Consider the following 27,941-nt stretch of genomic DNA (forward strand, 5'->3'; position numbering starts at 1 on the left):
TCTCCGCGATTACTGGCACGCTTGCGGATATACTTCCAAAATTCCGCCGGCCGGTCGGAGGCGCTCTTCTCCAAGAACGCAATATATGCGTCATGATCCCGCTTATAGAGGCGTTTGCAGAGAGTTCGAAAAAAAGCGGAGTTCTTCTCTCCACTTATTAGGCACAGGAATTCTGGATTTACGGTGCGCGCGATCTTTATGCTTTAGGGCAGTTTTAAGTTCAGATGAGAACCAATGGGATATTTAGAGCGCCTAGGACTGTACTGAGGAATGTATTGGCGCTATACCGCTCAAAACAAGCTCCGTAAACTTATCTATTTGATCATCAACATTGGTTTTATCTGTGACCAGGGACCAATCTCTGGTGGACAAGAAGTCATACAAGCCAACATAATCCCCCCGCTTGAAAGCAAATCGAGAAGATTAATTAATGCCAGTCGAGAAGCTCTGCTTCAAGGCTGACACAGAGGCAGTTATCTTAAGTGAGGGGTGAAAGTTATCGGGACGGACAAGGGAAATGTCACAACGGGAAACATCTATAGCTTGAGCCTTAGAGAGGCAAAGGTCTAAAACGTTGCCACAGTAATTGGCGATCAAATTGTGCTGCTGAAGAGAACAGAAGGACATAAAGTCTAACAACAGGCTGTATTTGTTCTCTATGTAATGATTATAGTGAGAATATGTAAGCGTGTTCCAATCAATTCCTGGGTTGTTAAAATCACCAAGAAGGATTACTGTGTGTTTGCGATGGGAGGATAAGACACTTTCAATAGAAGAGATGACCTGATCAAACAAAGCAGGAGAAATATTCGGTGGGACGTAGAAGGTTCCGATTAACAATTTTCACAGCGCGCTAGGCTGACTTCAAGCCAAATCGATTCCTGTACACTTTCTATGTCGCTGCGCCTTACACATGTCAGTGAGCTGTCAATGGCAATAAGTACGCCACCACCTTTTTGTTTAACTCCACTGAAGTCCCGGTCACTGTGAAAGACGTTATAATGTGGCGGAAAAAAATCTGAGGAGGAAATTTCGCTGCAGAGCCAAGTTTCGGAAATAACAAAAATAGGAAAGGAAGAGGAAATGACATTGGCAAAAAATTCACGTGCCTTGGTGTGAAGTCCACGAACGTTTTGGTAGAAAATGTCCAGATTACACACCACTTTGATCGTTTGGGGTCTTCTCTGAAGACCCCAAACGATACCGTCGTGTAGCACCCCACGGAACGGCTTGAACAGGCACCCCATTGGCCACATAGTTCAGGCGCTTAAGAGCTTCATCGTCGACGGCTTCATCAGCGCAGACGAGAAATGAGGCATACGAATTATGCCTCGTCTTGAGGCGTTTGCAGACGATTGGCGGTGCTCCGACGTTTGACAGGTGAGCAGTCAGATTTGAGAAAGCCTGGACACAAGAATGGCTTTCGGTTGCGGGGCGCGTTTCGCTACGGATATTGCCTTGCTCTCCCCAGCTCCAAAACAAGCAAGCCGACGTTCACTCCGAGTTGCCTTGGAGAGATGGTCAGCGGTGACAGGAATCGGCGAAGCAGTCTGGACGGTCGCAGCATACGCTTTCTTGGACGGGTGGAGCGGCAGCACAGTAGGAGAGATGGGCGGCATCACAGTAGGAGAAACGGGAGACGGCTTGCCAAGCGCATCACGCAGGGAACGCACCTTGACCCGCAGCGCACCTACAGCCTCGGCCTGCTGAGCGGATGCCAGTGCGTTTTCCCTGTGCAGACGCTCGTTGTCACTCCGCAGCCACGCCACCTCATCGCTGAGGAATGATATGCCCTCGAGCGCCTGAAGGAGAAGGCCACGGAGGGCCGCGACGTCACCAACCGCCTCAAAAGAGCGAGGCCCTGTGGAGGCGTGCGTCTAAATGTCGTACAAAAATCCCTCACGTGACTCGATCCTAGGCACCTAGGGACACGATCATTTAGGGACTTTTGAGAAGGCGTGATGGAGGCGCCAAGCGACGACAGCATGGGATGGCGTGTTGCGATGCGATTTTGCGTGCGATCCGTCGTACGACGCGCCGCATAGGCCGCCGCACTCCACAAGTTTTCAACATATTCTGCTGCAGGCGGCGGCGGATCGCCGCGCCGCATGCGACAACCTGTTGGATATAGTCGTACGACTGCGCGATCGGTCGTATGGCCGCGGTCAATGACAGCGCCGCCAGCGTGTACGTGATGGTGACGTGGTAAAGCCGGCGGGGCAGGGTCGGCGAGCAAGCGCTCCGATCGTCCCGGTGCTTTTTTTTTTTTACCGTGGTCGAGGCGATGACCTCTGCCGCTGACCGCTGACGGCGTCACAAAAATCGGGTACACTTTGTTTCTCACACAAAATAACCTATAGAATGAAGTGAACTCAAAGTTATGCATGTTATAAAACGTGCGCGAAGTAGTAAATCTTTGACGTGGTATTGATTCGGAAGCGGTCAGCGCAGACGCCGCAGCAGTCGTCTATGCGAAGCCGCTCGCCTGACTGGCGTGTTTTCTTATCGCTACCAACGGCGTCGGGAAAACTAATTGTATTGCCACTTATGAGCGACCATAAATGTTCAGACGTTGATTGTGTTGACGAATATGGGCGCTTTATAACGAGCTGCGGACGGATCGCAAGTGCTGTCGACCCCGGATCCAACGGCCAGCGAGCTAGGCCTATATACCGTCTCCCAGCGATCGCAAGCTCGCCTGGCTTGATCGTTCCCTTCCGTCCGCGCCGATAAAACCAAATGTGTTGCAATTTAAGCGCGACATAACTGTGTACATGTTGTGCTGACCAACGTAGGAGGTTTATTGCGAGCTACAAGCGGCCGTGTCGCAAGTGCACCGGTCTCGGATTCGACGGCCCAGCGAGCTAGGCCTGGCAGCTCCTAGCCATCGGCGGCTGTCGACGGAGCCCACACTGCGGACGCGACCTTGTGGAAACACGTCTACGCTGCTCGCACAGACGCGTTTTAGGGGCGAAGCTCCTTATGGGTCGTTCCCTCCTCTGTAGTAGTAGTAGTAGAAGTAGTAGTAGTAGTAGTAGTAGTAGTAGTAGTAGTAGTAGTAGTAGTATGTAGCCACCTGTAGTTTATGAAGTGTTCACCTAGATGGCGTTCCGGTTCCGCTTCCACTTCCGGTTCCGGTTCCACATTGTGCGCGTTCGGTGCGAACGCGGGCAAAACGCCGACGGCGTCGACAACAGTTCTGCGCGTTGCTGGTGCTGCTGCATGTCCAAGTTTGTGCGAAACTAGAGAACTGTGCAAAGACGTTTATTTTCACTCTGCGAAGTTCCGCAGTATTCCGAGCGTCCATGCAGAGCCGCTGGTTGTGGGCGGAGCTACGCATCGCAAGTCGTTCGTACCATGTGTCCCGAATCGTCGTATGCGGCAAGTCGGACTCCGACGCGTCGTACGACGGATCGCACGCAAAATCGCACCGTGTGTCTCGCGCTTAATTTTCCAGGGCAGCTGGGCCCTCGACTGTGGCGCCGCCGCTCGGGAGAACTTGAAACACGGCGGCGCCTCGGATCTGGGCACTTTTGCTCCCTAAGGATCGCCTTTGCCTAGGTACCACGCCGGATACGCCACTAGGTCCATTCGCCCCTAGCTACGCTGGCTGCACGGCAGCACAACTTGAAACAGATGTACAACTTGAACAAGAGCACAACTTGAAACAGATGAAGACGCGCCTGCTGCATTTGTTGCGCTGCCGTGCTCTACAGTGGTGAAACGTGTTTTCTCTGTCGCGATGGTTGCATATGAAAACCCGATAATCGCAAAGTGGCGAGTAAAACGTTTCAAATTAACGACGCGGTATCAGTATTTCTGGTTCACTTTGGTGCCGAAGCATCGCTTGTCTCGCGGGAAATTTGCACGCTGTGAAGGTATCCTGTGAATCTACCACTGGGAATTTCGCGTATAAATGCATTTCGAGATTCTGCGTTTACGAAGTAACCTGGCAGTAACTATAGCATTTCTGCGCGACTCGCAGAATAGGATAACACACACGCTCAGTGAAGCTACTGAGCTGTAGAAGTGACGAAGCGCCTGTACATAATAAGCTGTCGCATTTGATTACGTACCTTTGTTTAGACTAGATATGCCTAAAAGCAACCTCGCTTTTCTAAAGAAATGACTAGTTACAAATTTATGACATGATATACACCATGCAGCTACGGGTATATTTCTGACCATACAAAAATACATTTGATTCATGACAAATAAGCTACTGCGCACTGAAAGCGAAGATGAAGGAAGATGTGGACACAACACAAGTGCTGAGTTTAAAATGGAAAATTTATTGAATGAACGAGTTAATATAGACTTAAACTGCTCATGCGCCTGCAAGGCAGTGAACAATTCATGACAAGTATTCGTGGTTAGATCAGGTGATACTAAAAAATCATAAATTAACAACAATCTAAAGCAGCATGCTCCTCGGCTATCAACGATCGGGTTCTGGTGCGCACAATCTGGCTAACAGAATTTCAGATTAGTCAGCCTTCCAGTAAATCTCCATAAAAAGAAGTTTTCTTTTAGACCATGTAGAGCATGATAGCCGAGCAGCACGCTTAGTAGAAAATGCTGAAAAATTGAAAAAAATATATCACAATCATTAGAAATGCTCTGACACATTGCTTTAAGCAATTGAGTGGCATTTCTCAACAGCTCCAGTCCAGTATGCAAGTTTCACTAAAATTTATGTCATCCCTTGAGTGGCGAGTCATGTCTTTCATGTCTTTATTCACTTGTTTTACAGGACCAACTTTATAGACATGGGTTTTATGTTTACTTTTGCTTTGCATAGTCTGAGTTTGGCGCACGCCCAAAGAACACTTACTGTAATTTGTTGCTTCTATTGTTATTAGCTTATCGAACATGGCAGGCACAAGCTATTTTCATTCTTGACACTGCTGGCATTTCATTTTCTTACCTATTGCCGCACCAATAATGTTCCAATAAAAAGTATAGTTGATGCAAACAAATAAATTTTTCCACGAAGCTTGTTCTTTCATGAGAAAACATCTTTTTGTCCTTGTAACTGCTAACGGGCAGCACAAACCACAACCACACAACGAGTGCTGAAGTTAACTAAATTTTATCCACAGAAAACATACAAACAAGATTGGTAACAGCTATCATACGACATGACAACAGAAAAAGTAAAAACAATACAAAGCAAAGATACAAAGACTTAAAAGCATAAGAAAACTATGTTGAACCGAACACTAGTTCACACTTGGAAAATCTTGCACGCCTAGCTCTTTTCTAACACGGCTACTTCACTTTGTAAAAGTGATACCGACGCCTGGCGATGCACGCAATGCTTCAAGCAGCTGAATTTTGTGCTGGAGAAGCACTTCAGCCTCACTAAGTGTCGGTGCACAATCTCAACTTTTGCAGTGCAAGGCCAAGTGGGAATGCACTACATCTAATCTCCCAGTTCGGCCTATGTATTTTGGACCGCGGGAAATTGGTAGACCACCCACTTTTACAAGGCACAATATGCATGTGGTGCTTGACTTTGCAAGTGCCTTGTTCGGTAGCACTGGTGCGGGCACGTGCTCTTACTGTGAGTAAGTTGTTTCAAGTTTGAAGATTGACAAAAACACTGCTTCCACGTATAATTGCTGGAACATTCTCCAATCGATGTACTCATTGCCGCTGCCCGTTACCATGAATCAACACAACTCTCCCAGTTTTCCATTCTTTGGAATTCATTTCTAGTACAAAGGGCACTTTTCCATGTGTTCGTGCTGCCCACTGCCATGAATGAACACCATTCGCCCAATTTTCCATAACTGCATGCTGTATCATATATGATACAGCAATTAATTGCTTGCCTGAAAGAACCAGCCAAATGTATTTCTCGATTGAACATCACAGTAGGCTAATAAGAGTAAACAAATATGTTGATATATTTTGTGTCGATTTCAAGTGTACAGATCGTGCAAATAACCTGTGTATTTACAAACTTCTTGCACATTGTGTGACAAGATGCCAGTATACATTACATATTCAAGCAAAAATACCTTATTTCCAGTGAAAAAGTCGCTATGTACCATTGATTGCTAAAGAGAACATAGATTCATAACTCTCTGCTTTCTTTTAGTGAGTGAAGTAAGTTAAACTTACTGTATAACATTGTTGCCATCATACAGAGCATAACAAAATTAACTATAACTGCCAATTACTTTGCTGTGGGTGAAAGTTTTGTTATATATGTATACCAAAACCATTCCTGAATGTCTTGAACAGTTTATTTCTACATAAATGATCATAATCACCTTGAGCAGCTTTCATGTGTTTAGTGAAAGCAGCCCAAGAAAAATTTTCATGCAATTCAAATCTCGTGAAGAAATATTGGTTTTGCCGTCGTATTGCCTACACTTTTATGCTTTCTGTTGCAGTGCGGCTTCATCTGGAATGCGACTATCCTTTCGGGTGTAGCTTCATGGCAGTGCAACATCTATTGCAGGAAAGCCACACTTAATCCTCTTTTGGCATTTGAGTTACAAAAGATGGGGAGGGGGGAAATTCTCACTGCACTTTTTGGCAGTACATGAAGAATTTTTTTTGGAATTGTGCGAATAATGAAATTTTCAAATTGAATACGAATATTCTGAAAAAAGAACTAAGCTTCGAATGTCGAATTGAATATAGAATACTCAGGTATTGCCTTCTATTAAGCTTAGCGCTTTATTGTTGCTAAGGCAAGGTAGCAGATGTGGCAAATACATTGATATTATGTGACAACAGGCATCTGCATTCGCCGGAGCACTGCAATAATGTTTACGTTATGCATTTTTTTGCTTGCATTTTTCCCTATGGAAGACGTGTTGGTCTGGGCACTATATTTTTGCATCCGCTGCTCTGCTGCTGTAGTGTCTCATATGTTGCAGAGGAGTACCTTGACTGCAGATGTTGACAATCCAACGTCTTCCATGCATTCGTAGTCAGCAGGATGGTAGCTATATCGGTTGATGAAAAGCATGCTCGTGGAGCAGGGTCTTCGGCACTCTCCATCGTGGCATAATGCAGTCTCTCAAATGATGAAGCGAAGTGAAGCTCTTCACTATTCATAGCAAATTCTATGGCTTCAGCGCTCGCTTCCTCTGGTGGAAAAAAAATCTCATACTGAAGTCAATGCTGTGGAATTTCGAGCTGTAGTTGTGATCTAAATCTGCACTATCAATTTCCATTTGTACAGCTTCTGGTAGGAGCTGATATCCATAGCCTGATCACAACAAGCTAATGGGGGGTGCAATGCCAGTGGGTTAGCCATAGAACCACATTCGCAACTTGGTCAGTTTATACTGATAAAAGTAGTCTATCAAAGATTCTATTTTCAGAAGAGAAAATACAGGTCAGAGTTCAAAGTTTTGAATTTCGCGCCTGAACCTCATCGCCACTACATAACAGGCTTAAACGTACCTTGTCGTATTTGAGCCTTTCTGGCTCAGGAAATATTTTAAAACTTGCTAAGTTCATCCTTGGGCTCTTTTTTATTACAATGCAGTCAATCCTCACTGATAAAAAATGAGTGCTGACACCACAGCCACCCGAAGTGAAACAGATGTGCCGTCGGCATGTTCTGAAGCACATACTGAATTGACACAGTGAAGTGCACCCATCACCCTCTGCCCAACCGTCCCAAATTGCAGCGCGCTTGGAAGACCAGCCGCCACAGTTCAACTTTTGAGAGCAACTCGCGGCAACTCTGAACCGCCGCGCCTCATCGCTGTGAAATGTACAGACTCCCACAACCCCAACCAGTCATCTTCAATTGTGCAGGTGCGTGCATTGACTACCTTGTGCAGTGATTGGGGTTGACAGTGGTCACTGGGTCGGCACAACAGCTTGAAGAACCGACAATAAAAAACTCAAACAGGGCTTACGCTGGTGCAAGGTGTAGTTATAGCACGGCCGATCGACACCTTTGTCACCACCGAGATGGCACCCCGATACCAAACTTACATTGATGGATGGACCTCCTGGGTGCCTTGAAAGCCTGTGAGTCTGCCCCAAGCATGTACAATTTATCCTCCGACCTTATTGGCCTGATTCTATTTAATATCGCCCTGCACACACTTCATTGAGCGCTAAGCAACGTGGCCCGACTCACCATTACTGAAGCAAAGGCACTTCCCTGGAGAGATTGACAACCTGAAGAACCTGGCATTCCTAACTTGCATAACGCTTCAAAGTATCCCAAAAAATTTAGCCCCGCAGCAAGTATTCACCTTAACGAGAACCACAGTACCGTGCAAATTTATGAAGCCTGACGCACAATGCATGTTGCGGGGTTGTTCATAACATAGAACCTGGCACCAAGACAGAACTCATGCGAAAGCTCGAGGTGCCTAAGTTCAAGATCCTCATTGCCCGAATAATGGGCCGAACAGCAGTCGCAATCCTCACCTTCGAAGGATCATATTTGGCGGTGGAATATACCGCTGCTACCCTCACCACCCTCGCGAGCAGTTCTGCACTACATGCTTCGGCAGCAGGCCATTACGCCGATGTCTGCCCAGACTCCAACCGGCCCCACTGCAGAAACTGCGCACAGATCACCCATCTGGCACAAGAACATGAGTGCATGTCATGCTGTCCTAATTGTAATAAGGACCATCCAGCTGACGACCCGGATTGCAAAGTTCGTCGTACCGCGGACAAGGCAGTGTGGCAGGCCGTGTACCTGAAGAAACTGCAGCTCGGGGAGGAGGAGCGGAGCGCTGCCCAGGATAAACCCAAGAAGGTCACCATAGAGAACCCTTCCACCAGCCAGAGCAGAAGCAAGAGCCGAAGCAAGTCCCAAATTGAGCCCCGAATGAAATACAGCACGTCAGCAAACCGCAGATCACGCTCGCAATCTAAAGAGAATCAACAGAAGGTGAGTCAGCCACTCTGCACTCCTTCCCACCCCTCCACCCTTTCCTAATGCATGTGAAAAAAGCACTACAGATAGCTAAAATGTTAAGGGCCACATTAATGAAATCCACGCGTGGGATTTCTTAAGCTTGTCAAAATCAACCGCACTTCAACACCGACAGAAGAGGACATGGTCCACGCACGCACGACACCCCTCCGACAAACGACACAGAGCAAACAGAAATTGATACGTTCCCTCCCGACCACACGCCATCGGTATCGATGCAGGCCCTTCTGAAAAAGCTCAAGTGGGATGCTCCATATAATGAGCCCACCACCTTGTTTGCAGAATCAATGCAAAACCTTTGCGAAGAGCTCAAAGCAGATAAGAAGTGGAACTGCGAAATGAAAAGGCAAGCAGAAATTGAAGCAATTGTAAAATCGTTCTTCGAAGCTCGGTCCACTTCCTGTAGAGAACTGTGCTCCCCGACCGCCAACCTCTCGTGCCTCACCTTATCCCATTCCACGACCCGCTGCTTTCTAATTAACGCTCTTGGCAAACAATATCGTGTCGACCGTGATGCACAAGAGAGTATGGTCGCTCATGAGCATGTCACGCTGATCTGCCAGGGATGGAAGTGCTAATGCCCCAAATGCAGGCCCAACTACAAGCCATTGTTGCACCGATCACTCAAGCTGTGCACAATCTGTTAGCGCATTGGCACCGTAGAACAAAGCGTTGGAACCCTCATCCATCACCCAACCCACCGGTACAACACCACACTAGTAAAATGGCTGCTGACAATATGACAAAACTACATATATGGCAGTGGAGATACCGGAGGTTCGCGAATAAATGCTGGTCTCCTCGCACAGTACATTGCCATGCAAAATAATGTGCCACACATTATACTTCAGCAAGAACCTGGACACAACTGCAAGCTATCTGGTACGCAACATACCAGCACAGAAACACACATGCCACGTTTATCCGCAAAGAGATCGCCGCAGAGATCACACACATGACGTCAGTCCACAAGCATCAGACTCCTTGCCGTGAACACCAAAAATAAGATAAATGCTCCCGAAATTTACATCACTAACAGCTACAATCATCCGCGAGAAGAAGTCAGCCATTTAAGGGAGGCATTAAAATGCACCCCTGTAGGTACTTTTGGCACCTAGTAGGGGGAGACTTCAACACCACACATACCGCTTGGGGTACACAAAGAACACACTGCGGGAAACCGCCTCCTAGAACACATAAACGACGCAAAATTCACAATATGTACTAAACACCCCCAATTCACAAATCGTACACAGCAACTCGGTTGAGAGGGACACCACAACCGACCTCACCCTGAGCAAAGGGCCATTGTCAGCTTCATGGTACAATACGCATGACATGCTCATGAGCGACCATACTCTCTTGTGCATCACGGTCGACACGATCTTGTTTGCCAAGAGGGTTAGAAAGCAGCGGGTCGTGGAATGGGATAAGGTGAGGCACGAGAGGTTGGCGGTCAGGGAGCACAGCTCTCTACAGGAGTGGACCGATATCACACGACACAACGCATTCAGGAAGCTATCGATCAGTGTAAAAGGGTCAGTGAGGACATTTTCGAGATTCTCCGAGAGACCTACATGGTTCCTCTGGACAGTCTCAAGTACACAGACTACCAAGGGGTGGAGTCGGCTAATCTCCTCCTCATGAGAGACAATGACGTGGCAGAGCTGAAACTCGCACTTGTGGAAATGCCACTGAACAAAGCATCCAAGCCAGATGAACTGACTGGGGCACAGCTCACATCCTATCGGATGATGACTTTGAGTTCTTCCTCAGTCAACTTAACAAAGTGTTGAACATGGGTTTCCTCCCGAGAGAGTGGAAGGAAGCCATGATTATCTTGATCCCAAAGCCAGGTAAATCAACCGACATTGGCCACATCCGCCCCATCTTGCTGACGTCCATTGAAGGCAAAGTGATGGAGCCCATAATTTTCCAACAGATTAATACCACATCTAGAAAGTATGCAATACCTGCTGCACACCTTGCTAAGATACAGACACCAGCTGTCTATGCAAGACATGCTCCTCCAGATACATGAAGATATCACCAAACGTTCCAGCAACTCTCAACTTATAGCAATCTTAGCCATAGATATGAAGAAAGCCTTCAACAACGTGGCCCACGACACCATGCTTGCGGAGCTCTCTTTCACCAATCATGGTGCCAAGATGTACAACTATAGTGCGGGACTACTTGAGGCATCATACATACACCCTCAAGATTGGCAATATGACATCTAACCCCTACGCACATTCGCAAAGGGGCAACCTGCAAGGAGCAGTGCTCTCCTCAACACTGTCAACTTAGCAATGTGTCGCATACACAGAGCTCTACTACCCATATATTACTATGCTGACAACATAGCCATATGATCAACAAAGGCTCTCCAGTGCAAATACAGGACACCTCGCCACATGCACTTGGTGCAGCTCAAGCGGCAGCTGCGAGCATTGGCTTGGAGTACGTCCTGGAGAAGTCGGAGCTGCTGCTTGTGCACACCACACAATGGAGACCCCCACCCATCACCCTATACAACAAAGCACAATACATTCCACAAAGACATAGAACTACTATTAGGCCTGCACATTCGGCGAGGTGGAGGGGGTGCGGTGACTGCGGCACTTGCTAAAGCAGATTGAGCAGGTCTTGAACAGCATTTGCAGTCGCCATCGAGGGCTTCATGAGACAGACATACTATGGCTGCGTGACGCTTTACTCATGTCTCGCCTCTGCTATCACGCACCACACATTAATCTCATAAAGGCACAGCACATCAAGCTTGACACTCTTATTAGCAAAGCCACAAAACTTTCAATAGGGGTGCTGACAAACACAAGTACGTAGATGATAGAGAAGGCAGGTAACCATAACATCCTAGAAGAGCTTATCAAATAAATGCAGGCAGGAAATTAGACTCAGTAGTACCACATCGGCCAGGAGAATCATGCAGATGCTGGGTTTCGAACCCAACGACACCCCCCTGCCCGCTACAAGCATGCTCGGCAAAAATTCCCCAGCACTGCTCAGAATAGCCCCCATACAAACGCACATGGACCCCCCAATGAAACAAAGAATGCAGAGACCAGCGCATCACATACTACAGCGAGTACATTCAACGAGCCAACACCGACACATGCCTGTACACCGATGCTGCCATCAAAAGCAGCGCAGCAGCCATAGCCGCTACCGATCACTGCCTTATGATCACTCGCATGCAAACGATCAAGATGGAGCCACAGTGAACTGATCTTGCCGCCATCATTACGGCGATTGAAGTCCCACCAATCACCACGAGGAAATGTATCATAATTACAGATTCGACGAAAACCTGCCAGATACTTCAGAGCGGACAACTTCCCAAAGATTACTGTGAGGCAATCCACAAACACCTGCACCTGCCCACTGGAGTGATCTGGATACCGGGGCTCGTGGGAATGGAGGGCAGTGAAGGGGCTAACCTGCTCGCCCGAGAAGCACCGTGCTGGGCCTCTTCCGTCGGGCCCCTGCTCAGGTCAATCCTCTCAAAAGGCTCCCGCAATTCTCACATTAGCACGAAACAGAGAGGACAGAAGACAATTTCCAACGCTCAGCCCACATCTCACCAGACTACAGGGCACACTAATTCGCCAAGCAGAAACATCCTACATACGCAAACTAGACAACACCTTATATGGGGATAAGCAAAAGAGCCTCTGCCACGGTGCGGGGTCTGTGGCGGTCACCCAAACACTCCACACGTGCTATGGCACTGCAGGCCTCCATTCCCAACTCTTCCCATTGGCTCCATTCTCACCCTACCCCCTACAGTCACCACACAAGATGACCAAGCGATCTTGGCTGACTATACATCGACTTTGCATTGGTGCAGGCGACCAGCGGGCGCCTGGACTGAAGGGTCCAGTTCATCGCACAATTTTTTTTCTGTAAGTAATGTTTACTACTACTACTACTACAACTACTACTACTACTACTACTACTACTACTGCTGCTGCTGCTGCTGCTGCTGCTGCTGCTGCTGCTGATACTACTACTACTGGACGTCACGGCGAACTGGTGCTAGAACATGATCTCTGGCTAGTCAGCTGTCTCTGTGCGCTATCCTGGAGAGTGCAAATTTAGCCATGTCCGTGCCGTTCATGCCTGCGCAGGGAGCGCGGCGTGCTATTGGAGCATCCGTCGTCCCACGTAGTCCTTGCCGTGGGCGCTACAGCAGCTGCGCTGTCTGCGGCCGAGCGCGGTTTCGCTTCGTACAAAGGCTCGACAGTGACATGTATGCGCACATGTACTATCAGGGTCAAATGAAAGCCGAACAGCGGAGCGTGTGCCACAAGCATTAGAAACAGCATAGTGCGCGCCGTCCAGTCATCAGCGCAGACAGGCCCACACATCCGGTTTGGTAGCACAGCGCGACCCCACTGAAGCGCGATTTTTTGTTTGCCTGTGTTCCCACTCGGATTTTTGAAAGGAAGAAAAAAAAAGAGCAGAAGCGAAAATTCTGCAACATAAAAGAAGAAAACAGAAGCGAAACCTGCGCTCCTGAATGTTGCAAAATTTTCGCTTGTTTTCCTTTTTTTTCTTCCTTTCAAAAATCCGAGTGGGAACACAAGCAAAAAAAAAAAAAATCGCACTTCAGTGGGGTGGCTCTGTGCTACCAAACCGGATGTGTGGGCCTGTCTGCGCTGATGACTGGACGGCGCGCACTATGCTGTTTCTAATGCTTGTGGCACGCGCTCCGCTGTTCGGCTTTCATTTGACGCTGATAGTACATGTCTTGCAGCGCCTTTTTACTTTAAACCATCCCCGTCCCTCCACGAGCTCCGTCCCTCCCGGCATTTCACGTGGAGGCAGAATTCTTCACTGTTCTTGCATTTCCGCTCCTAGAACGTTCACCTTCACTGAGCCAACCGATGCCGTAATACCGCGTTCGCACACTTTAGATCTTAGCTCTCGATTGCGGTCGTCAGTGCTCCTTGTGATCGAGATTACTTCCATTGGGCGCGCCTATAAGTTAAAATTAAGTGATCTAATGCAACGTGAATACTTAAGTCCTAGTGACTGTTTCGTCAGCTATGGGCAGATTATCTGACATATTATTGTCGTCGTGTAGAAATATTGGGTGGATTTTCGACAAGCAACCAAATATTCTCGCGCGCTTAAAAAAAAGTTAGGCAGTTTCGGTTTTCTACTGCGTGAAGCGCTACACGATGGTGCCACCTTCTTCCTGAAACAAAAAGTTAAGGCAGTTTCGGTTTCGGTTTTCTAAAGCGTGAAGCGCCACAAGGTGGTGCCACCTCCTTCCTGAAACAAGTGTCATGGCGGCTTCCTGTTTGGCTTTTTGAAGTTGAAATAGCTCAAGTACCAAGCTTTCTTGCGCTGTTTTGCATGATATTGTGTTCTTAAATGTACGTCTTCGTTACAAGTATACTTAGTACCATCTAGAAAATCAAGCATCGATATTTAATTTGCGGCGCTTTGTGTACCCGTCATACCTGAAGGCAAGCAAATCGCCACTGCGTCCTGCACGAACTTGTGGCCTGCCTATCGAGGTGAATATGTATTTCTTTTACCTTTACATGTTTTATTGGTATAGAGCTGTATACAGCCACCGTTTTTCTTGATTCTGGGCTTGATGAAAAGTGAAATTGAGACCGCTCTTAGGTATCGCAACCACGACCTGCTTCGTTATTTGCTGCAGTTTTGACGATGTCGGAACATGTCGCATTTGTTGCTCCGCATTGTTAAATAACACAACACTTAGCATATTGCATTTGCCTGGTTCGCTAAGAAAAAATTACTACGCCATTGGAGAAGCCCGCGTTGGCGTGCACTGCTTTCGCTGTCTGTTAGCAACACATGTTTCGGAGGAACGTCGCAGATGACAGCGCCAAGTGTTTTATTGAATAACGCGGAGCAGAGAAGTGTCATCTCGCTGCGAAATTTTACTAAAAATATGTTGCAGTGGCTTAGCTCGGCTATGCCAGGATACACGTAGCGTTAGCAAAGCTTCAGCTGATTATTCTTAGCTTTCCTGGTTGTCTAGATTGTCAAGGATTAGCTTGATTTTCATGCTTACTGCTGCTCCAATGACACGCACAAACGCCAGTCAGAAGCGCAGCGGCTCCAGCGCAGTGTCAGACGGCGACTGCACAGCGAGCGCGCGCCGGCACCAGTGCGTCTACCACGGCTACGACGTCACTCCTCTGGAATACGCAGACCGGCGGCGGTGAGTCGCGCGCGGCGGCGGCGGAGTGCGCGAGAGGTGCCGGCTCCGGTAGCTCCGGTGCGCAAGCCGTGTGACATCATTGATCCTTGCGCATGCGCAGCACGGCTCTTGATGTGCCGCGCGAAACGGGCTTGGCTAGGCCAGTGTAGCTAACGCTACAAAACAGAAGGGCGGTACGCGTAAAATAGAACAGGTGCGCGGGTTACGGGCAATGGCGATGTTGTAATTTTAGTGCACCTGTGCGGCGACTTGGGAACGTTCGTGCAGTTCCTACTGGTTTTGCATTCTGCAGCTACTACTCGCAAGATATTGTGGGCCTTGGTTGCTGCGCGCTGAATAATCTGTCCAGCTATTATACATCCCAGTCATGTGGTTGGCTGCCTGTTGCAGTGAAGAAAAAGTCATCTCTCAGACTGAAAAAAATATTTGCGGATGTTCACCTCTTATAAGGTCAATTGCTACACAGTTTCAGAAATTTGGCACTGACCTTCGTAACATTTCAGCAGAGAGATGCAAGGTACTAGCCGACACATTGTTAACAGGGCTTCGAGGTATCACTGTGTTGAGCTCCATGGCTTATTGTATAACTGCAGTAATCCAGAACAGAATTCTTTTTTTTGCCGATTTAGTGTTCTTATGATGATCCATCCCTGCTGGTGCATGCACATAGACTTTTCATATTATCATCAAGCCATCCTACTAAAATAAACATTTTGAATACCTAGTTGCTCATCATCTTTTTTCTAGTGCTACACAAATAATAGTCTCACTGCCACATTTGCTGTGAACACGGTAATGCTCAAAACAAATGTGCATTCATAGCATATCAAGGCAAGTGTAAAAAAAAGAAACATATCCAGATTATTGTTCTAAAACTAAAACGGGCTTGAAATGTCAGTCTCAGGAGAAAAGAAAGCTGCCGTTTTAAGACATTTAGAATATGTACCGGACTCCTAAAATGCCCTGCTACATGACGCATTTTCTAGGAAGACAATGCAAGTTTCCCATAACAATCATTCTATTCCCTTTACATTTTTCCTTCATGTAGTAAAGACAGAGAAGAACAGTTCATGCTGGAGAACACAAACACACTTCAAGGAAGGAACTACGCTCAAATCCTTCCTTACCGTGGAAAAAAAAGCGCCTTTTTAGAAAGCTCCAATAAGGATGTTTTATTGAATACACCAATGAAGTTACAATAACATACTATATATCCAGGGTTTTTCCCCACGGTGGGCGGCGGTGGTTTTGCCGCCCACCATTTTTCCTAACTTTAATGTCGAAAAGAAGCTGTATTGTCGCACTCACCACACGTTGCAGTTATAACGGAAACCTTGCTTCATAGTGAAATCCTGCCTGCACACAAAATAATTCGTAGAGATAGAACTTAGGGGCGGTGGGGTTGCTGTTATTGTAAAGTCGTCCGTGGAGGCCATTCTGTTATGAGAGTCAAGCGACACCGAAAGTCTGTTCGTAAAACTGAATATTTATGGTCACATTTTTGTTTTACGTGCGATGTCGCCGATTATTTATTAGGGATAAGTGACCAGATTGCCCAGTTCAATAAAATTAAGCTATTAGTAGTTGGCGATTTTAACTTGCCATGCATTGACTGGGATCGTGTTATGTCAGGTGCCGGTTCTGTTCTCGACGCAAATGTGCTTTTTGATATGATGCTCGACCACAAACTTGTACAAGTAGTTCGTGAACCTACCAGACTTGGAAACGGTCTTGTTTCGCTCCTTGACCTTGTCTTTCTTGAACGCTCGTTTTCCGATTATTCTGTATCTATGGGACCTGGGTTGTCTGAACATGAACTTATTGTTGCATCGTTCTCGCTGAATGGTACTCGTACTCACGCGCATGACACGCATCCGCCTACGATTGTGAAAAATTTTGCGCAGGCTGCTGATGTGTGATTAACAGATCATTTTGATTCTTGTCTTTCTGAATTTTGCCAGAATGATGTTCTGCAACTTTGGCAAAAGTTTAAAGTCACGTGTTTATTCTGCATTGATCAATTTATACCTAACAAACGCAAAAAGCCAGTTAACATAACTATAGATGAATAGGTGCACTGTTCAAATAAAACGTAAAGCCAAATGCCTTAGAAAGGCCCAGCTACCGATAATTTAATCAATGTTCGTGTCGCCCTTTCTGTAGCCATTGCAGAAGCAAAAAATTTTTATTTCAGTAGCACTTTACCAAATTTTATTAAGGAAGATCCCCAGAAGTTCTGGAACTTTATCAAGGAACAGAATCAATCTATAACGAACATTATCCACGATAGCATCCCAATAACTGATCCCAATGCTGTTGCTAACCTTTTAAATGACCACTTCCACAGTGTCTTCTCCCCGCCCACTGAACCCTCTTTCCAAACTTTACTGTCCTTCTCTTCTGAAGTTAATATTTCTCATCAAGGTGTACTTAATATGCTAGTCCGATTAAAAGTGAAATCATCTGTTGGTCCAGATTGCATTCCCAACATCTTCCTTCGGCGTTATGCGGAACCTTTAATTAAATGTCTTGTAGTAATCTTTCAGGCCTCTCTACATTCTGCGGTACTTCCATTCGATTGGAAAGTAGCACGTGTTGTCCCTATATTAAAAAAGGTGACCCAAGTTCAGTCTTGAATTACCATCCGATTTCCATGTCCTCTTCTTGTAAATTAATTGAGCACATTGTTGCTGACTACATTAATGATTTCTTAAACGAGCATAACATTTGATCTCCTTTCCAAAATGGCTTCAGGAAGGCGCTCTCGACAGTCACCTAATTAAGCACGGTCAATCACTCGTTTGCTTCTCTCTTAGACAAGGCTGGCCAAGTCGATGTGATATTTTTGGATTTTCAAAAAGCTTTTGATGTAGTTCCTCATGACAAATTCATTTGTAAATTAGAATTCCTTGGTCTTCCTGGCTTTGTCCTGTCCTGGGTTTCTGCTTACTTAACACATCGAAAACAGTACGTAGTGATTGATGGGCAGCAGTCCAATTCTCTTTCAGTAACCTCTGGCGTGCCTCAAGGCAGCGTGCTTGGCCCACTACTATTTCTTATTTATTGTAACGACATAGCTGACGTAATAGAGGCCCCTGTCAATATTCGTCTGTTCACAGACGACTATATCATTTTAACGATATTAATACAGTTAATGATCAACTATATCTTCATTTAGCCTTAAACATCTTTCTTGAGTGGAGCAACAAGTGGGGAATGAAACTTAACTCTGATAAATATGTGCTTCTACGTATAACAAATAAAAACTACCCCTGAAGTTTTCTTATTCTATTGGCCAAGACTCCTTGGCCGAAGTGAGCGAGTACAAATATCTTGGAATTACAATTACTAACAACCTAAATTCGAATAGCCACATTGCTGCTACTGCCTCTTCTGCTTTTAGAAAGCTATGTCTACTTCGCCATAAGCTTAAACATGCATCCCATGAAGTGAAATCGTCAGCCTATGCCCCTTTTATTCGACCCAAATTATAATAATTGTGCGTCATTTGGGACCCGTTTAACAAAATCAACATTAACGCCCTTGAAAAGACACAGAGAAGAGCCATACGTTTTATTTTTTCCAAATATGGCCGAGAAGAGTCTATAACTGAAGCGCACTAATCGTTTTCACACCCTTCAAACAAGGTGAAAAATAATACGCCTGAAGTTCCTGTACTCCTTCATAAACCGTAAGTTCTCTTCAGATCCTAGTCGATACATAACTCTTCTGCATCCAGGAAAACCAGTCATTCCCACCCCCTCGCACCCTCCCCTTACATTGCCAGGACAAACCTTTTTAAATTTTCTTTTTTTCCCCGAACTATACAAGAATGAAACCTCGTCCCTTTCCAACATCTCAACTCCTCTGAATCATTTCAAACTCATATTATTAGTATTTCCTAAGTCACATTGCTCTTTTGTGCTATTTTGTTTCCTTTCCTAAGTTTTATATTTTGCAATTCTGCTTTTTGTACGCATATTTTTTGTGTTAACTTGCCCCTCCTGCTTGGGCCACACGGCCTGCAGTATGATGTAAATAAAGTAAGCCCTTGATTTGCAAGCGTCAAGATGTCAGTGTTGTGTGCAGTGAATTTGTGTTTGGTCAACATAGCTTAATTCATGGAATCTCTATATGTGGCCTTGTTTCTAACCAGGCTTCTAACCAAACCAAAGATAAACTATTATTTTCAGCTGAACCGAACCAAAATGTCAGAGGAACTGTTCCCAACTGGTTTAACCAACAGGGTCGGCCCAGGGTCATCGTTGCTGAAATTATGTGACTGTGCATGGTGCTAAGCTTAAAGCAGAATGTGCCTCTTGCATCAATCTGGTGCAGTGCATGAGTGCTGCCCTGGCAACAGTTATGTGGTTTGCCACGGTGATCTCAGAGGCCCAATGAAATCCTCAGCTTTCAGTTTGCCGAGTTCACACCATTTGATCGCGACTGTATGCTGCTTTAGTTGATGTACGGTTTCATGGCAGTTCCATGTGCAGTCTTGTTGACTTCATTTGATTACGTGAAGCAATGCAAGTACTGTACTGGTGTGTTCCAGGGACTACTTAGTGTACGAAGCAAAAGGTCAAGTTTGAATCGAATTATGCTGGACTACCGATGGCAGTTGCAGGAAATTAATCGACTAGTTCCATTTTGTGTGGCTTCCAATGTGCAGATTAAGTACTCATGATGGCGAGACCATATTGAGGATGCAAACTCGAGGTGCGGGTGGACAAATGTTAGGAATGCTAATTTGCGGGGTTACACAAGTTACGATGAATGTAACGTAGTGATATTGAAGCATTCACACATATGGCTGGGATACGAAAGGACCATATTGTAGCGGGAATTTCGTCTGAGATGGCATACTGTGGGAACACAGAATGCTATATTTGTATTTTGCGCGAAAACAGCAAATCAAGTAGTGTCATAGGACTCACTGGTAATCTTTAATATTGGTACGTGAGCAGACACGAGGATATATCACATCTTGTGAAAATTCTGGGTCTCTTGCTTTCCCATCTTTTGAATCCGTGTATGCTATTTCACTTGAGAAGATTGTCATATGCTTTATATTTATTAAGGCCAAATGACTTTCTTGGACATAGTTGAAGGCTTAAGAGTGGGCTTGAATGTGTGTGGTACGCCAAACACGAAACAGCAATCTGGTCACTGTTTCGTTGAGGGGTGGTGTTTGTCTCGGGAAGCTGAGAAAAGCACTCGTATCTCTTTGTGCTATGATATGTGCACATGTGGGGCCAGGTGATGTGTGGCCCTTGTTTCTGTGGTTGTATAATAATGAAGCAAGAGCTGTGTTCCAATACCCGATCCATCATTGTGATCCTCGGAATTCCCCATTTATTTGACCTTTTCTTCATTTGACAGCTGTGCACTTGGGCCACGATTTTGTAGCGATGCCTTCCGCTCGATTATGCCACTCTTATCATCCACCGTTCACGGCCGGCTGTTCGCTTTGATAACGGATAACGCGGGTGGGACGTCACTCTGACCACTGACAAAGCGGGAAAAGGAATATCATCGGAGAAGGAATCGCTACAAAATCGCGGCTTTAGTGCATCCTTGTGACACTGCACAATCCTGGTTTGACCTCTGCAGCACCACAGTTACCCCTTTTTTACCTAGGTTTGGCAAACTTGTTTGTACGCTTTCTTGCCAAATTGCCATCCAGCAGGCCCACGAAGCGGCCGCCAGGTATTCCCTGTCGGTCCCTACGTGGGAGACGCCCGCTACGCCCTAAGCGCGTCCTGCAGGACCTAAATAAAGTTTTCCCAGTCCAGTTGCCAAATTGATCGACTTTTCGTGATGCATATTCGTGTTCATGCCTATGTATGCACCTTGGCTGAATGCTGCAAACGTCTTTCAGGCCACTCCTCTCTGAACAAGGTTGTGTCAGTGTATGTATGCGACTTTTTTTACACGAATGCATGTTTCCTTTGACACATTCCTCTTGCATCTTGTAGATGTAGCGCACGGGTATTTAACAGCTGATGGTGCAGCAAGAATCCTAACTTATCGTGCTTCTGGTTGCACACATCAAAAAGATGTTTTGACATGCTCACCATTTCACTCATTAAGCTGTACATTGCTTGTTCATTGCCTCCAAAATGCTAATAAAAGTTACCGTGCAGGAAATTCGTCTGTTGCTTTATTTGAACATGACATAATACCAAGCACATGTCCTGACAGGTTAAAATAGTTATTGACCCAGCATATCTTTTGAAATAATTAAAGGCTACATACTAGGTGCACAAGATGTCTGAGAACAAAAGGGCAACTTCAAAATTTGCAGTGATATTTTAGACAAGAATAAAAATATTCTTTCCAAATGTTTTAAATTATTTTAAGACTGCTTTCAAAGGCTATTGAAAAAGGCAATCTCCTGCATCAATATTGACTGGTTTTAGGTTTGATACCGGCAGCATGCTCATTTGTCACTTAGTAGTGACGGTGAAGAAGACAGTCACAAAAATGTGAATGACGGAGCAGACTTTTTATTGGGCGAACCTGTGTCCACATAGGCAAGTTGCACTCGAAGCACAACAATAGCGGCGAACACAGTGGGCGATCGTCGAAATCTGATCAGCGATGAAACGCGTCAGCTTTTATACACGAGTCATTGAAGGTTCCAGAGTAATGCCTGGTGCCCGCGTGTCTTCCAGAAAGTGCTAGACAACTTGTGTCGCTCATACAATCAGATTACATAAGCGTCGGTGACAACAGACAACGGATAGAAGCATCGATAACGTTCGAGAAACTTTCGATACATGCAGGCGTGTCCTGCACCGAGCGATAACGTTTAACATTCGTTAGCCAGTGAAAAGGGGTCACCGGCGAAAGATAGACAAGCACACGTTTCATTATCACATAGTGCATGTAGATGTTGGGCAGTGTCTCCACAATAGCAGCTTCTAGCAACTATAACCATGTTGGGCTGCTAGTTAGTCTACCTTTTAATGGCAATGCCCATACATAGCAGCGTAGCAGGTTTTAGGAACTAGGTACGGCCACATTGAGGTCGACAGCCACAAATGTTCAGAGCCAGCCACTCTTGGATTGTGCAGGCACTGTTGGAGCAAGCAAATGAATTACTTGGGAGTGGTGCATAATGACATTTTGCACTGAAAATTTGGCTGTTGATTCCCTGCTAAAGAAACTCAACTGGCTGAATGGCATCTTGACATCTGCCAGTGCTCATTTCTCTGACTCAGATGATAATTGGCCATCAGGGGTTGTATCATGACAAAAAAGAAAGGCTTTGGACATATTAAAGTGGTAATCTCCAAGTCACTGTGGCTTGCATATAAGGCAGCTAGGACAGTGTATGGCTGCATCTCCAGTGTCGAACTGGAAGCTGATATCTTGAAGTGTGCTAGATAGGTGACAGAGGGGTAAGTGATGAAGTTAGCTGCCTAGATAAATATAATAGTAATGTTGATGTCTATGGAAACTTGAAGCTGAATTCTCAAATGCCTCACGCTGGCAGTATACTGTACTGGCTATACTACAACCTACATGTCACTCTTGCAGGTCCTCAGACCAATGTGATGTACTGGCAACAGGACGGGCTGTGTGCAGCTGTCAAGTTATCCAGCTTTCGGTCTGGCCAGCTTGTATTAGTGTTGCGTTAATGTATATCCTGAAAGCATAAACATAAACACTACTGTGATGTGATAGCCATTTCTTTGTATGGATGTGTGTTATAGTTCAGGTGCACCATGAATGATGTTGAATGTCCCGAGAAGTACAGCCTATGCAAGCACAGTCGGAACACCTTCCTAGAGAACAAGTAACATTTGTGCGCCAAACATTTTTATTGCGATAGCAATTATATGGACACTTCAACCGGATTTCTGCTGTCGGCGTCGCCGTCGTCGTCGCCGTGAGGTTCCGTATAGATAAAATCTTCGCCGCGCGCCGTATGCCCCAGCGGAAGCGTGGGGGGACGCGCGCTATCACGGAGAGCGAACGCACTCAATCTCCCACGCGCAAGCAAGGAAGCGGAAAGCCAGCGCCGGAGGGAGCAGGGGGGGGGGGGCACTTCTCTGCCAACAACCGCGCTCGTCGCTCGTCCGCACAGTCTCTTATCTCTCCCACGCGCAAGCAAGGAAGCGGGAAGCCAGCGCCGGAGGGAGCGGGGGGGGGGTGAGGGGGGGCGCACTTCTACGCTGCCAACAACCGCGCTCGTCGTTCGTTCGACCAGCACCGTCTCTTATCTCCACACGGCTCTGACCTTTATGCGCCGTGCATGCGCCGCTCAGTTTCCGTTGAAGCGATAGACCGCACGTACCTTCGTCCGCTGCCAGCGTTTTGACAGTCGTTGGCTGCAGTCATTCTGTGTGATCTATTCATGTTTGTTTGTGCGCGCTCACACCACGCTTGTTCATTCAGTTAGTAATAGTCGGACCACATTTTCCAACGCACGCTACACATGCAATGCTGCCCAGATCGGCAGTGCAGCACTACAGGTGTGTCCCTTCGCACGCGCTGCCCACGGTAAGCGCTTCTCATCAACACCACCGTTTCACACGCGCCTTCTCGTGGTCATCGAGTCTCTCTTCATGTCGGTCTACTTACGCCGCAGCACACCTGCTTACTTAATCAGCTCATGTTTACTGCAATTCATATTGCTACCAAGGCCGCTCACCTTACTTCGTATGACATTGCTGTGTTGCTATCGCATTCATTGCTTCACCCTTAGGGCGAAACTGTGACATTTTTTACCTCAGACAGACAAAATTTTAATAAGGTCCCGAGGAGCAAGCCATTGGAGCCACAGAGAGGCCCCTGGCTAGCTGTCGGCTAATTCCATGTTGGAGCCGGGAGGCCATGCCTCTCTGCTCTCTCATGGGCCCTCTACACAGCCTTGGACTGGTCTTCCTGTTTAGTGCTCGTGATGGCCTTCTCCCAGTACTCGCTGTTGTTGAAGTCGTGTAACACAGGGCACTGCCAGAGCATGTGGGCTAAAGTACAGAATTCTTCCCCACAATCCGGACAATGAGGATCTATCTCTGTGTGTAGTCTACTCAGGAAGCCTCTCGATGGGTACGAAACCGTCTGGAGCAACCTGAGCGTACGGGACAGTGCTCTACTCAATTTAGGATGGGGAGGTGGAAAATGTCGCTGCTCCCCTTTGTAATGTGCCGTAATTTCATAGAGCGTAAGTAGAGGGTCACTATGGCCAATAGTCTCCGAACTCGCAGAGGTCCCACCCCCGTCGCGGCACGTGAGTTCTCGTGCACGGCGGTGAGTAATCTCATTGGGGTTCAGGCGACCCGGCAACACGTCTCCCATGTGGGCTGGGAACCAAGTAATGTGGTGGATAGAGTCTGTATCTGATTTCTTTTTTAGAAGCGCTGCCGCTTCTTTTGCTACGAGGCCTGAGGTGAAGGTCCTGACCACCACGCCGGAGTCCGTGTAAATAATCGATCGTTTGGGATCAAGCATCGCGATTGCAATGGCAACCTGCTCGGCCACATCGACCATGCTAGTCCTTACTGAAGCCGTGGAGAGAAGTTCACCCCTGTCGTTAACTGCAGAGACTGTGAATTTATCCGCACAACCATACTGGGCGGCATCAACAAAGGATTCAATGCCTGAAGTGTTCTTTAAAAACGCTTTAGCTCGCGCTACTCGCCTTCCCTTATTGTGTCGCGGATGTACATTTCTAGGAAATGGATCAACGACGTAGGTACCTCTGACCTTAACATCAAGTTGTACAATCTCCCTCAGGCTGAAGCTAGGTCGAAGACCCGCTGCCTCCAGAAGACGTCGACCGGCCCAAGAGCCCGAAAGTATCACAACCTGTGCAGACCTTTGTGCCTCAATCAGCTAGAGGATAGTGTTGTGCACCCCCAGCTGCACGAGTTTCTTTCTCAGTGCTTGCTGTAATCGGGATGCCCAACACTTTCTTGATGCTTTTCCGCATCAGGGTGTCTAGTTTGTCCCTCTCCATTTTTGTCCAATGTAAGGCTGAAACAACATAATCGACGTGGCTCATGAGGAATGCGTGATGCGCTCTAAGCAGGTTGTCCTCACCAATCCCTCCTTTCTTATTAGATACTCTCATGATCAGTGTAAGAATGCTTTCAGTTTTGGACGTGAGGTGAGCAATGGTCTTAGCATTACAGCCCCTGGAGTCAAGCAGCAACCTGAGGATTCTGATCGAGTCGACCCTGAGATTTGACCATTCCTCATATAAACATTAATAGGAATCTGGTCTAGAGGCGTTATCCCTCGAACCCGCTGTCTCGATGGCCTCGTATAGTAAAAGTTCGGATTTATTCGGGAGAGCTTAAGTCCCGTTCCGTCAAGGAAGGACCGAGAAACCTCTATAGGGCTTCCTGGAGCGCCTGCTCAACGGCCGCCTCCGAACCTCCCGGGCACCGAATTGTGATATTGTCAGAGCGTAGAGCGCATGTTCCACATTCGTTACAGCTGATAATGTCTTAGAAAGCCTGTGCATCGCAATGTTGAATAGAAGGGGGGAAATTATCGCACCCTGAGGGGGTTCCTCTACGTCCGAGCTGAAATGGTTATGATTTTGATTGTCCTACTCTGATAGCCGCCGTCCTGCCCCTGAGGAAGGATTCCACAAAGGTAAAGAATCTGCCCCCTAGGTTTAGCGCAGAGATTTCTTTGAGAAGGAAGTCGTGAGCCACTGTTTCAAATGCTTTAGACAAATCTAAGGTCAATATGTCTCTTACATCCCTGCTTCTATTGTCAATAACCCGAGTCTTGAGCAGAAGCATTACATCCTGTGCGTAGAGTGAAGGCCTAAGACCAACCATGTTCTACGGGAACAACTCTTCATGCTCTCAAGCACCATTTTTTTCTATAATCACCTGCAGGGGCAAAAAGAAAGACCTAAAGTTTTTGCATAAATGTGGCTGTTTTCTCTTTACTCTTCCATAGTAATCCAGAATATGAAAAAGTACACTGTTAAGCCACATACTAAGTTGAATTTGGTAGAGTGGAATGATGTTCACTTGCAGTGTTTGTGTAATTGTTGGTGCACAGGGAGTGGCCCGATTGTGTAATCGGGAGAGACTAAACCACTGCACGCACATGCCAACTTCATTGCTCTAGCCTTCATATAATGAAAATTTGCCGTGTAAGGCTAGTTTCACAATGAAAGAGGAAGCAATTGCATTCTCATTATTATTTTACAAGCACTAGTCTATAACGTGCTTAGTGTCTGTGTCAAGTTAGATAACCAATTGTTCCGGAACTTGCCAGTACCTGGGACTATTTACCCATTTTGCAATTACAGGAACTGTGTCCGCCATAGCACCTATGCATTATGTGACCAGAATCCTCGAACGTCAAAGCAGGACAAAAAGGGGAGGGGGTTACTTCAGAGATAGGAGCAAGATTCTGCATTTATTCCAAGTTTTGTGTATATGAAAGGAAACTTTTTTTCAAGCTATTCAGGAAATTTTCACTTTGTGTTTTGGCATTATTCCATCTGCTTCCAACACCACATGCATGACAAGCAAGACGACTTGAGGCACTTTGGCTTCTACCACTCGTTAGCCAGTGCATCAAGAAGCTTATTGCAGCAGTCATAAGTGGCAGTGCATTCTTGGAGGGGCGAATTCTTAACAGTTCAGAAGGCTTGCCCCTTGTGTCTGCTACATGGCAGCAGTGTTACATTTGAGCTTGGCCTGTTGTGCTGAAGGCCAGTCAGAGTGCTGCGTACATGTGCAGATTTTTGGAAGGTATATGTTTTTTATTCGCTTAGTTTTTAATAAAGACATTACAAACAGCATGAACTGTAAAAAAGGAAAATTTTTGTTAAAGGCCTTCTTCACAGCTTAGTGCTGCATTCACCGGGACTTGGAGACAATTTTTATCAGATGCACAATACAAGAATACAATGGACATATTGACTTGGTTGCCACAAGTATGTTAAATTTTAAATTCTGAGGTTTTACATGCCAAAACAACAATCTGATCATGAGGCACGCTGTAGCGGCTGGCTTCGGATTAAATCTGACTACCTGGGGTTTTTTGTGCACCCAGTGCACGGAACACTAGTGTTTTCGCATTTCACCCCCATTGAGATGCGGCTGCCGTGGCCGGGATTCTATCCCACACCGTCTGGCTTTGTAGTGCAATGCCATAGCCACTACACCACCACAGGGCGGGTCACAAGTATGTTAACTTAAAAAGAATATGCACCCTCAGTTTTGGGTTATTGGCCAGTGTACAAAAAGTACTTGGCGAGTATTGACAAAAATTTTTCGATATTAAAGCAACCAGGATAAAAACAGCATTTCTTAAGAAGCTGGAAATTTAATGCAATTTCTAAAGCGAAATTGCGATTTCATTGCAAGAACTGTCACCGACACTCCTAATCATTGTGATGTTTGAAACAGGAATCCAAAGTGTTTTATGAAAAGCATACAAGAAAATGATTAAAACCCACAATGCCCAAAAAGATATGAACTCTGCACCAACAGATTGCCTATTCAAGTTTTTTTACTGCCTGTTAGACGCTGTGCAAGAACATTTTTCACACTAAAAAACCCAAAATAGATAAGTATCATTTTTTAAAATTCAGTCATCGCTTGTCTGGTTTCGCCACTTTAAAATTCTTTCGAAGTTAATTTCATTACGGTACAAACTATGTGCCAGGGCAGATGACACGAAAGTAGATCTCAGATTCTCTGCTAATGCTACAGCAGAAAATACTTCATATGGAAGGCATGGTTGCATCTATTTTCGACTAATCCCATGTTTTTCATATGTAGAGCATTAGCAGAA

The sequence above is a fragment of the Dermacentor silvarum genome, chromosome 8 (assembly GCF_013339745.2).
Source record: "Dermacentor silvarum isolate Dsil-2018 chromosome 8, BIME_Dsil_1.4, whole genome shotgun sequence".
Classification (NCBI taxonomy): domain Eukaryota; kingdom Metazoa; phylum Arthropoda; class Arachnida; order Ixodida; family Ixodidae; genus Dermacentor; species Dermacentor silvarum.